The sequence below is a fragment of the Apodemus sylvaticus genome, chromosome 12 (genome assembly GCF_947179515.1).
Source record: "Apodemus sylvaticus chromosome 12, mApoSyl1.1, whole genome shotgun sequence".
NCBI lineage: Eukaryota > Metazoa > Chordata > Mammalia > Rodentia > Muridae > Apodemus > Apodemus sylvaticus.
The window spans coordinates 12,178,309-12,191,858 of record NC_067483.1 but is presented as its reverse complement, the minus strand read 5'-3'; the positions used below and the strand labels follow the sequence as shown (position 1 = coordinate 12,191,858).

The window sequence follows — 13,550 nt, the reverse complement described above, 5'->3', positions numbered from 1 at the left end:
CGAGGATCAAGTGGCCATAGGTGTGTGGGTTCATTTCTGGATCTTCAATCCTGTTCCATTGACCCTCCTGCCTGTCACTGTACCAATACCATGCAGTTTTTAACACTATTGCTCTGTAGTATTGCTTGAGGTCAGGGATACTGTTTCCCCCAGACTTTCTTTTGTTGCTGAGAATAGTTTTAGCTATCCTGGGTTTTTTGTTGTTCCAGATGAATTTGATAATTGCTCTTTCTAACTCTGTGAAGAATTGAGTTGGGATTTTGATGGATGTTGCATTGAATCTGTATATTGCTTTTGGCAAAAAGGCCATTTTAACTATATTGATTCTACCGATTTGATGTGTGGATTATGTTTTGGGTATTCCAGTTTTCTAGGTTAATAACCACTTATTAGTGAGTGCATACCATGATTCACCTTTTGAGTCTGGGTTACCTCACTTAGTATGATGTTCTCTAGCTCCATCCATTTGCCTAAGAATTTCATGAATTCATTTTTTCTAATGGCTGAATAATACTCCATTGTGTAGATATACCACATTTTTTGCATCCACTCTTCTGTTGAGGGATACCTGGGTTCTTTCCAGCATCTGGCAATTATAAATAGGGCTGCTATGAACATAGTAGAGCAGGTATCCTTATTACATGGTGGGGAATCCTCTGGGTATATGCCCAGGAGTCGTATAGCAGGATCTTCTGGAAATGAGGTGCCCAGTTTTCAGAGGAACTGCCAGACTGATTTCCAGAGTGGTTGTACCTTTTGCAACCCCACCAGCAGTGGAGGAGTGTTCTTCTTTCTCCACATCCTCGCCAACACCTGCTGTCTCCTGATTTAGGTTTCTCAGAGACAAATCATTCCAAAGTCAGTAGAAAGTAGCTAACAATTATGAGGACCCTATTCCTGCTTCACTATTTTGGACTAATCACTTCTTCGATTAACAATAAAAGACTGTCTTCATCTCTATTCAAAACCCTTGAATCCCAGGTGGGAAAAATTGTTAATTGTATTCTCTAAGATAATAACCATTCTGTGTGCCCAGTAACTTCCCTTTGCATCCAAAGAAAATATGTCCCAATTGCCCATCTCTACATTTCAGAAAAATAGGAGAAGTAATCAAAGTTTCTTGACATTTGTTCTCAAAAATGGTACTAACCTGTTCTTTTGCCTTCTGCTTCAGACACTGACCTCAGTGGATCATTTTCTTATTGGCACCTGGCATTGTTACTTTAGAGTTTGCTGGCTATTGGTACCCCCTGGAACTAACTAGCAATTTGTACTTAAAGTTTCTCCAATGATCCTGCCGAGCAACCTCACCTCACCTTTTATCAGCTGCCATGACTCTGATGTTGCCATGATCCTATAACTCTTCTCTATCTCTCTATATTAATGGCAGACTGTTTTAAGAACATGATCTGCAGGAATTCTAAGCTCCCAAATCTGCACCAGAAGCATAGCCCTTGATGCCTTGTCTCTGTCCCAATGCCCTATAGTCCAGAACATGTCAGTTCTCTGTGGCACCCAGGAATAGCATTATTTACCTCCCAGATGGTCAGGAGTTTGCAGAGTAGTTTTCCTTTTCCATGAATTAGGTGTAATACACAGAAAATAACCTGTACCAATCTTGGTTATAAACACAATAACTGCCAATGACAAATACAAAAAAATTTCTAACCAAACAATTAGAGGAATATCCACCACTGACCACAGAGGAGCCTGATGCAAATGGCTATTGAATGAGCCCTGGTGGTGGGGCTCAGTTACACCTGAAAACTTACAATATGCCTAGTGAGCAGGAATCAGTGTAAGTGATCAAATGGCCACATTCATGCCTCACCATTGGTCTTCCACCCTTTCCCTCCCCCCTTATGATAAGAAAAAGAGAGGAATATTAACATCAGGTGCATTTATGAGCAGCCAGAAGGTCTCTACATCCAGCTCTAGGACCCAGCTGTGAGACACATCATCTCTAGGTGAAAGTGTTGCCAATGTGTCCATTAATATGGCATCCACTATGTGCTATGGCACATGTCATGACCCGGGTAACAGACCAATACCCTGGCTGACCCATTGCCCCTTTTTCTTCTTCTCTTCTTCCCCTCAGATTCCATCTCTACCAATAAAACATCTCACATAATACAGGGCACTGATATCATCTTTCCAGGACTGTGCCACATATTCTAACAATTTTATATTATTGGTGACTATTTTGAGTGGTTTTATTTCCCTAATTTATTTCTCAGCATTTTCATCTTTTGCATAGTTGAACACTACTGATTTGCATGAGTTGATTTTATATCAAGCCACTTTGCTGAAGTTGTTTCTTAGCTGTAAGTGTTCTCAGCTAGAATGTTTGGGGTAGAATAGAATGCATACTATTATATGATTGGTAAATAGTGATAGCTTGACTTCTTCCGTTCCAATTTGTATCCTCTTGACCTCCTTCTATTGAATAATTGATCTAGCTAGAACTTGAATAAATAGGGCAACCTTGGCTTGTCTCTGATTTTAGGGGGATTGTTTCAAGTTTCTTCACTTTAATTTGATGTTGGCTGTTGTTTTGCTGTGTATTGCTTTTATTATGTTTAGGTATGTGTCTTGAATTCCTGATCCCTCCAAGACTTTAAACATGATGCTCTGTTGTATTTTGTCAAGGGCTTTCTCTATCTAATGAGAATATTATGCAATTTTTTTCTTTGAATTTATTTATATAATAGTTTATATTGATTGATTTCTGTGTATTGTACCATCTTTGTATTCCTGGAATTAAGACTTTTTGATCATAACCAATGATCATTTTGATGTGCGCTTGGATTCAGACTGCTAGAATTTTATTGCATATTATTGCATCAATATTCATAAGCAAAACTTGGTCTGAACTTCTCTCTTTGTTGCATCTTTGTACGATTTAGATATCAGTGTAACTGTAGCTTCATAGAAAGAATTAGCTAGTATTCATTTTGTCTTTTTTTTTTTTTTTTGGAATAATTTGAGGAGTATTGGTTTTAGGTCTTCTTTGAATGTCTGATAGAATTCAGCACTAAAGCCATATATCCCTGAGAGTTTTTTGGTTGGGAGACTTTTAATAACTGATTCTACTTCCATATTGGTTATGGGACTGTTTAGATAGTTTACATGGCTGTCAAGATGGCTCAGAGGGTAAGAGCCCTGGATGTTCTTTTCGAGGTCCTGAGTTCAAGTCCCAACACTGACTTGGTGCCTCAAAACCATTTGTACTCACAGACATTAAATAAATAAATAAACAAACAAACAAACAAACAAACAAACAAACAAACACTTACCTTGACTTTAAGCTGGGTAGTGGTGGCACACACATTTAATCCTAGCACTTGGGCAGCAGAGGCAGGTGGATTTCTGAGATCAAGGCCTGTCTGATCTACACAGTGAGTATCGGGATAGCCAGGGCTATGCAGAGAAACCCCTATCTTGGAAAAAGAAAAGAAAAACATGGTAGTTTACCTGATCCTAATTTAATTTTGGTTTGTGTTATCTGTCCAGCAAATCATCCACTTCATCTAGATTTTTTCAAATTTGTTGAGTAAGATCTGATGATTTCTTTGTATTTCCTCAGTTTCTGTTGTTATGTCTCCCTTTTCATTACAAATTTTGTTCATTTGAATACTGAATCTGTTTCCTTTAGTTAGCTGGGCTAAGGGTTTATTTATCATTGTAATTTTCTCAAAGAATGAATTGTTAATTTAGTTGATTCTCTGTAACATTCTCTTTGTTTCTATTTCATTGATTTCAGCCCTGACTTTGATCATTTCTTGACATGTACTTCTCTTGTTTGTGTTTGTTTCTTACTGTTCAGGAACATTTTGGTGTTATTTTAAGTTAGTAGTGTAGGATCTCTCCAATTTCTTAATGAAGGCACTTAGTGATAACAATTTTGGTTTTAGCCACAGTTTCATACATGAGATATAATTGAGAATCTCAGGCTTAGAAGATATATTAGGAGATGTCGACACAACAGTTAACGATAATAAGATAATAAGAAGTGCAAAAAGCACTAACATCCAAGAAATTCAGGACACAATGGAAAGACCAAACCAATGAATTGTAGGGTTAGAAATAATTGAAGATTCTCAATTAAAAGATCTAGAAAACATCAATAAAATCATAGAATAAAATTTCTCTAACATAATGATATAGAAGGCCATAAACATTCAGGAAGTTTACTGAACACCAAATAGTTTGGACCAGAAAAGAAAGTCCTCCCATCACAAAATAATCAAAACACTAAATGCACAGAACAAATTAAAATATTAAAAGCAGTGAGAGAAAAAACCCCAAATGACATATAAAGACAAGCATATCTGAATTGCTCCAGACTTCTCAACAGACTCTAAATGCTAGAAGATCCTGGACAGATGACATGCAGACCTTAAGAGAACACAAATGACACCTGAGGCATCTATACCAATGAAAACAAAAGTAATTAATTATCTTACAACAAACCCAAAAGAAAAGAACCACTCAAATATAGTACCATCTCTAAGAGCTAAAATATCAGGAAACAAGAATCATTGGTATTTAATATCTCTAGCATCAATCGAATTAATTTGCCAATAAAAAAGACATAAGATACCAGACTTGATAAGTAAGCAGGACTAATCATTTTTGCTGCATAGAGGAAATGTACCTCAGTGGTAAAGGTAGACACTACCTTACAATAAAAGCCTGGAATAAATACTCCAATCAAATTGCCTCAAGGAGTAGGCTCGAGTGTCCATTCTAATATCCAAGAAAACTGACTTTCAACCAAAAGTTACTTAAAAATGAGGAAGGATACTTCATATTCTTCAAAGGTAAAATCTACAATTCTGAATATCTATGCCCCCAATTCAAAGGCAGCCAAATTTGTAAGAAAACATTTCTAAATCTCAAAGCACATATTGAAACTTACACAATAATAGTGGGAAAGTTCAACATGCCACTCCCACAAATGGACAAATCATGATAATAGAGAGTAAACGGGAACCCAATAAAACTAATAGAGGTTAGAATCAAATGGATATAACAGATATCTATAGAACATTTAACCCTAAAAAATTAAGTACACCTTCTTCTCACCACTTCATGTTACCTTCTCTAAAATTGACCATAGAATTGGACACAAAACAAGCCTCAATAGATATAAAAGATCAAAATAATCAAATGCATTCTATCAGTATGAACAAAGTCTGATCGCTGTGAACAATGACTGGTTTGGATTAATGACAAACAGAAAGTCCATATACTCATGGAAACTGAACAATTCTCTACTCAATGATAATTTCTTCAAGGAAGAAATGAAGAATAAAATTAAAGACATATTAAAGTTTAAAGAAAATGAAAGTTACTGTTTAAATCTTAAGCCCACTTCAGGACCCTGAATTTGGGCATCTGTGAGTTATTGATGCCTTCTGGATTTTTTTCTTAGTCTTTCCAATGTGTCCACATGGAATAAAACTCCCCCTTCTGCTTTTCACTCCTGGCTGGTTTGATTGGATTATTGAGGACTTGGCTTCTTGAAACACATTTATGACTCCCTAAAATTCTGGGGAGAAGTGATCATTTATTGATTCCATACTAGTACATGATGTTGTAGTTGAAATGATTATGTAGACCTTCCCAGTTCGGATTGGTGAGTAGTTGTGAATGGGAATGAGCTGTTTTGCCACTGGCTAAGGAAAGCTCATAATTTGCCTGGAGGAGTATAGATGGGAAGAGGAAAGTTTTATTCACACATAGGTTAACCAAAGACAAAAGGAAAGAAACCACAGGAAAGAGGAACATAGTTGTTCAGAAAGAAGAGAGGCCAGAGTAAGTGAAAGATGGTGAGAGGCCTTCAGGCTTGAGCTTCTAGGGGACCCTGAAGACTACAAGATTTGAGTGGACAACAATAATTAAACAGCAAAATTTTAAACTTAAATGAAAAAGCGCTCTTCTTTCCAGCTTATAAATGAAACAGGGAAGTCTATCGAAGCCTGAAAGTACTGCTTTAAACAGTACATTAAGGTGGCGTTTTTTAGATACTCCAATTATGATTTCAATATGAATATTCTACTTAACTCATTACTTGAATCTGGCAGTTGTGGTACTGTTTTGGGAAGTCATGGAAACAGGTGTCCTTATAGTCCCAAAGAAGGAAGTGTGGGAGCAGATACCATTCACTTGGAAAGCAAGGTATTCATTTTCATAGATTCTCAAGAGATGGCAGTAAAGCATCTTTATCTAATAAAACTTTCCTATTAGGACAATTCCATAAAACTGAAATAAAATGCCTGGAAGGCTCATTCAGGTATGTAAAGTGTCCATTGTTAAGGTCCAAACTGTCCGGTTCTCACAGGCTACTACTGTTAACTGTTTGACAGACAGGTTATGGTTCAGTTCCTTTTTAGATTCTTGGGTTCATTATAGCTCTTAAATAAATTTCTTCCTTCTCTGTAGTGTTGGGACTTGAGAAAAATATTTTTAGTGTGTGTGTGTGTGTGTGTGTGTGTCTGTCTGTCTGTCTATCTGTCTGTCTGTCTGTCTGTTTGTCTGTATGTATGTATGTTGGAAGTACATGTGCCATGGTGTGAATGTGGAGGTGAGAGAAAAATTACGAGGCATTCTGAATCCTTTTATGCCTGGTATGAGGGCAGGGTCACAGTTACTTCAACTTCCATTCTGAGGAGGAGCTATCTTTAGGAAGAGATCATATACTATTGAGCAAGAAGGTGAGACATGATATGGGTGATGGAAACACATGCAAAAAAATTGTGGGCCACCCTTTTTTTTTTTTAAAGCCTACAGCACTGGTATTCCCAGGCTGTCTTCCATCCAAGAACTAACCAGACCCAACCTTGCTTGGCTTCCGAAATCAGACAAGATTGGGTGCGTTCAGGGTGGTATGGCTGTAGACTGTGGGCCACACTAAATGTGACAAGGAGAGTTTGTGTTTTATGTTTTTTGAAGAAAAAAGTCAGGGTGGGGTACCTATAACTAGCCTTGCAAAAGAGAAGGCACTCTAAAGAGACACCAATGTCTCTCATTCTGAGCCCCAGACTATTGAAACAATCAATCACCCGAAACTGAAATTTCCCCTGAAGACTCATGGTTGGAGAAGGAGAAGCCATAGGAGAAATTGTCTCTAGGAAAAAAGATTTACAACTTCTCAGCCACCTTACAATATAAGATGGAAACCCTGAACAACAATTGATGTGTCCAAGTTATATTACAGGTTAATCTTATTTTAGTACTCTCTAAGGTGGACTGGAGATGGTCAGTAAATCTCTTTCCCTCCTCCTAAGGAGTCCACATGGAAATACATTTATTTTATCTGCATTGGACTATTAATTGGTTTGTCTCAAATGGCTTCACAGGGTGGCTGTGGCCAAGAACTTAACTTCTTCTTGGGGTATAGATTATGACCCCACATTTGGTAATAGGAGGAGATGTACAAGGTAGAGTAGAAGGTAAGATGGGTAACTGGGGATGGGGAGATAGTTCAGCTGAGAAAATTCTTACCATGCAAGTGTGAGGCCCTGAGTTCAGATAACCAATAACCAGGTAATAGTGCTTAGCACATTCCTGCAATGTCAGTGTCAGGGAATCCAAGACATTAAGAACTTTGTGTGACACTAGACAATTAGTTTAGCCAAACATCAGGCTCTGATGATGCAGTAGGTTCTGGACTGACCCCTGAGAGACAGACAGAAAAAAAAAAAAAAACAGGGATAAATAATAAAAGTGGTGAAGACTTGGCTTCTTCCTGACCATGCCCCTTGATCTGTGACTAATGTATGATTTGTTTTTCTTCTGTAAGCAGGCCTCCCTACCCTACTTCATGGATGATACATTGTGGTTGATCATTGGTGTTCTTTCAGAACTTGTTTACCCAAAGTTCTGGATTTATTAGCTTCCCTTTCTTTGTCTAAATTGTCCAACCCAAATTATGGGAGGGGGTCATGTCTCTGCCACCAAAACTACTTGAGACCCCTAACCTTCTCTAGCCAAGTGAGTCAGCATATTCTGACTAACTGCCCAAAATGGTCCACTTATGCATAGCAGGTGCTTCTGCATTCATTAACCCTAGAACCTTGTTGACACCCTGAGAAGAAATACAGGGCCTGTGAATTGGGAAGTTGATAGCCTGGTGCCAGATGCTCAGGACAAGCACTTATGGACTGAGAGGGCAAGGGCGGAATGTATGAAGGCATTCCTCATTATTACAATAAATGAGTCCATTTCTGTTTCTCATGTGTCTCCCTTAATTGTTGTCATTGATTCTGTGCCTTCTTATTCTGGACCCCAAAGGACTATCTTGGGGACACAAGGGCTAAGGCAATATCTGGAGTCTGAAGAAAGACTACATGGACCCCTCTTAGGCTGGATGGATTCAGGTGCTCTTTTTGCTTCTGTGTATTGCTTTCGGGTCCCTGGATTTCACCCTGTGCTACCTACTTTGTGCCCACTTCCCTTGATTCATCCTTGTCTTAGCTCTCCCAATTGTGTCCATGCAAAAGTCCTTTCTGCATCTCACCGTGGACTCAGCAGTCACCTTTCAGCTAATTCTCCATAAATTGTACCCTGTTTGTTCTATTTTATATGCCCCTTATAGATTAATGAGAGGGCTTCTTTGTTATTTTTTGATTGTCCTTCTGTCTTCTCTGTTTGTTCAGGGTACGTGTTTTAAGATTTGGTTTGCCTGGCATCTCCACATGAGGACTGAACCCCTAAGAAATGGAACCAGGAATTGGCTCCTTTTCTGTCTGGAGACACCTTGTGAGCATACTGTCTCTGCCTAATGAATCTTGCAATCTTTCCACTAAGCACAAGACTTTTGGCTCTGAAGCCTCTTCTGTCTTATCTCTGATAGTTTTGACTGTCTATGGAAGCTCAACATGTTTTGCTGCCATAGCTATGGGAAATCCTTGCTTTCATGTTTAGGAACCCCAAATCTGGCCATTAAAAACTCTCTTGGTTACCTAGGACCTAAAGACTAAACTGGTAAACCTCGAGAGATTTTGGAATTTAGCCGAAATTCTGGCACTTTGGATTTCACAGAACATCATGTAGAACAACATTTGTGAATGAGAGAGTTCTTTCTTGCCTGGAAGTTCAATGTTAGCTCAAGCATTTTCCCACATCCCTGCCCCACCACCCATTCCTCTGGATATCATAGCAAGTCTCAAATTCTACTCTCCTAAGGATGTGGTTAAAGTACAATAAACTGTGTAGGGGGCATGACAGTAGCAATCTTGCCATTGCTGTCCAGCTGCCATCCCCATGAAGCACAAGCAACCTCACTTCTCAACCCCTCCAAAGGACAAGGAGAAGGACTCATCTCTGAATAACCCACAGACATGCTAACACTGCACCAACCCTGCTATAGGCAGCTCACCACTCTCCTAGCACACCCCTGTGATTGCTACACCTCCAACCCTACAGCCACACTTATAACCTTTGTTGCTGCCCAATGTGGTTTTTGTGACCCTCTCCCCATTTGTTGTCTCACCAAGACATACCCTATTGATATGGAACCCAACCTAGCTATACAATCATGGGTTCCCATTCCTTTTCTTGATTTATCCTTCAATAGGAAGGCAGCAAATGAGTCAGGATCAATTCATCCTACTTTGAGTAGGTCCTGAAACAATGGTCTATGCAACGTCAAACCCAATATGACTGGACTGTTAATTGGCTCCAACCAAACCCTTTCTGCCTATTCCCAACCAAGAATAGTGCTGAAGAGACTCTAAGTAACCTTCCTCCATTTCTGCACTTGGAATCCTTCATTCTCTTGTCCCTGTGTTGGTCCCAAATGGCCAGCACTTTCTTCCCCCAAACTCCAGTACAGATGCCTCTGGCCTTTGAAAAGGGCAGACAAAAGCTTCTTCAGCATCTATCCATGGCTCCGAATTGAACTTTGCATTCAACTATGCCCTCTCTTCAGTGATAAATCTAACCTCCCATACTTCCCTGGTGCAGATGGCTCTTGCCTTTGAAGGAGGCAGGAGTTACTATCCTTGAAGTAAGAAGGCCAACACAATGGGAAAGATTTAATTAAGTCTTCCCCAGACAGCTGCGACCAGTTTGGAAAAACACACTGGCCCCGATAACAAAGTGAGTTACTTCTTCCCAGGTCAAAAAGGCACTTTTCCAGCTGTGTGATTCCACCTTACTCTCTGAAAAAAATGTTATCGGGTTTGAAGGATGGCACTCCTTTACCCCCTACCCAATCATGTAACACAAAGGCTCAAGAACTCCAGCTTATTATATCTCAAATTCTTAGTCTCAGTGTCAAATTCCTAACCTACAGAGCAGGAAGGGCTGCCATCCAAGTCCAGATTCATACAATAAAAACTATTTGTTTTTACATTGGTGCACAATTTCTGGTGGATGGCATCCTGGGCTTCGCAAACTGGTAATAACTGCACCATTTATTTTCTCTCCTGGAGAATCATCTAGTATATCTTTGCTAATCAAGCTTATGACATAGGCAAATGAGATCTTTAAGCAAGTGACCCCCATGCTGCCATCTGTCTCATCCCCTCCAAACCTCTTTTGGCTATAATTCTACTGACTATTAATGGCATACTGGGGGCTATTTGGCAGAATAACCTTATGATGTGGCTATACCAAGGCTACTCTGCCCTCCATAATATCAGTTCCAAATTTGAATTCACCTTCTTCCTTGCCTTTAAGGCATGTGCTACACCCAGGAGGACCTATGATCGAGATCCAGATGAAATAATTTTCCCTTTCTCACTCAGGTACTCACAGCCCCTCTGGTCATTTTCAACTAGCTTTCAAAGAATTGTGATTGGATTCTTCAAAGTGCAAGACAGTCCCTTGCCCCTAACTGTCCACCTTGCCCCTACTCCTCTTCTTAGTTAAGCCTCCTAGCACTGCCTTTTTTTCCCTCAGGTGTTAGGACCAACATTGCTTTTGCTCTCTAACAAGCTTAGATACAGCATCTTGATAAAGTGCCTGATAAGGAGGAAGTCACCCAGTTACTGTCAACCCTGGATAGGTCCAGCCAGGAAAGCTAATGGTAATAGAAAGGATTCTTGAGATATGCCAGGAAGAGACTCTTATCATTTTTTTCTGATTGTCAGTATGCTGTTTACACAATCAATATACTTACTACTCTTCTCCCTGATTAAAGAGAACTTGAACTCCCTCTATCTGACAATGGCCACACATCAAGAGGTTTTATGACAAAGAGCCCATCCTTGATATATTTCCCACATTGGGTCACCTTAGGGCTGCCTGGTACCTTGGCTGGGGGAATGATCATATGTACTACTTGATTATGTCAGTGGATCTTGAACTCCTGGAGTCCTGAACAATACACCAACAATTTCACACATCCCCACAGAACCTATACAAATGTGTCCCAAGGTTCCCCATGTCTCCATGGAAACATTTGACTTGTTTTCTGTGTCACTTGTATGTCTCTTATGCCCCTGGATCCCCTTAATTGGGAAATGAGAGTGAATCTCAGAGGCCTATTACCTAACACCATGGACACTACTCACTACCTTATATTTGGGAACCATCACTATTTGTTATGTGCACCTGCTATTCTTACATCTATGCTCTGTCCCTTAATGGAGAAAAAGCTTCTCATTCGATTAAGGCCATTAAATTGACTATGGTAATAATGAGAATGATTTAGGCCCGAAAATTAATAATGACTCCTTCTACTCTTCCAAACAACTTGCTGATTTCCTGACCCCTTGAAAAATTGATCATGTCTTTTGTATTCCCTCCAGTCCACAAGAACAGGTCATTCTGGACAGGACCTACTGAAAGCCCTACTGACAAAGTTCACATTATCTGAAGCTACATGTAATCCGCATTTGGCTTTGGTGGAAATAACTCTTACACATGTATTTTCTTACCTTTGATGATAATGACCTCAACCTTACTTACAAACACTGGACCTCAATGTCCAGCAGATTCCTCTACCCCTGGTTAGGTGGAGAGGTCCTTTTACTTGACAATGGCAGCCACCTGTCCTCATTCTGACATAAGGGTGAGGTTATGCTTATGTTTTTCTTCAGGTATCCACAATGCCCATATGGGTTCCAGTGAAAGATTTGAGACCTTCCATGGACCATCTCAAAAGTGGCAGGGGAGTCTTACTCTTCTCATTCTACTCTTTCTCAGTATTGGTGAGTAGTTATGGGACCGTTAGCTATTACCACCCTTTTATTGCCTATTGACTCAGGTTCCCCCAAATAACCTGCACCTTTTACAACTAATGCCATATTGATACTTCCATTCATTGACTCTATAGATGAAACATAAATGATAACTGGCACTTGGACTGTTGCTGGAATCATCAGTGGGCCCCCTTGTATCCTTGAACATCATAACTGATGACATTCTTGGCAATAACATTTCAGAGAAGATGCTGGGGTTGGAAATACTTTACCCTGTTATTCCATCCTAATTCAAACCTGACTTCTTTCTACCGCAGCAGGATATGGATCACCTTATTCACGCCCCCACACTCCCCCACCCACCATCTAACTACAAGTAGACTGGTCACCACAGTCAAACTCCCAGTCCTGTGGGTACATTGTCAACCCATCTCTACCTCTTGCCAAGTCCTGGATTTTAAGGTTCTTAACTACTAACTACAATAACCTCAATTTGACCCCCAACATATAGATCTTAGGTCTATAGAGCTTGCTACCCCATTAAGCCAAGCACTATTGCCTTAGAACATCCATGCTCATAGAGTATGATACCATTCATGGCAGCTTAGACCTTGGTTAAGCCTTCAGATATATTGACCAGTGCCCTATCTTCCTGTTAAGTATCTTTAATGGGACTTTTACTGATCCAGATGGCAATGGTATGAATGTAGAGATAGTTACAGCCTTCTGGATAAGTTGGGCCCTTATCCCAGTGTATATTCTCCCTTGCTCCACATTCCTTTTCCTTCTCACAAGTGCTTCTGACATACAAGAAGTGCTGAGCTGTTCTAACATGTCATGCCATCTATCAATGCACACCACACCAAACTGGCTATTTTCCTAGGTGATCCTTCTGTGATATGAACGCCAGTGAATAATGCAACTCATTTCCATGGTATCATTTTGATGTCTAAAACTGACCTAAAACCCCTAGGGCAACTCAATTGTGATTTGGGCATCATTGCAGGCCATTATTACTGCAATTCTAGTGGCTGTAGTAGGGACATCTACTTTAGCAGTGGCTTTGACGCAAACTGCTAGATAGAAGTGGTGAATAGTGTCCCACTCTGATGAAGTCTTCCAGACAAAGGAGATGCTTAATTAATATTTTTACTGGACCATTCATATTTTACAACAACTGGTTGATCTTTAGTCAGAAGAACTCAAGATGGTACAGGGTACCATCTTTTGTGTAACCCCAGTTTTAGGTCCTTCCACCTCACACTCTACCAGGTACATAATTCTACCTCAGAGAGAATAACGTTGGCCCATTACATCAAGGTGACATGTATCCTTTGAAGTAAGCTTTATCACTAAGGTCTGGGACAACCTTAAAAGGCTTTTTAATCCCTCATG

General features: G+C 39.8%; 1 pseudogene; it reads right to left on the bottom strand.

Annotated features, from left to right (window-relative positions):
* Positions 1-6,786: 6,786 nt before the first annotated feature.
* LOC127697998 (uncharacterized) lies at positions 6,787-6,904 on the bottom strand (annotated as a pseudogene).
* Between the last annotated feature and the right edge of the window lie 6,646 nt (positions 6,905-13,550).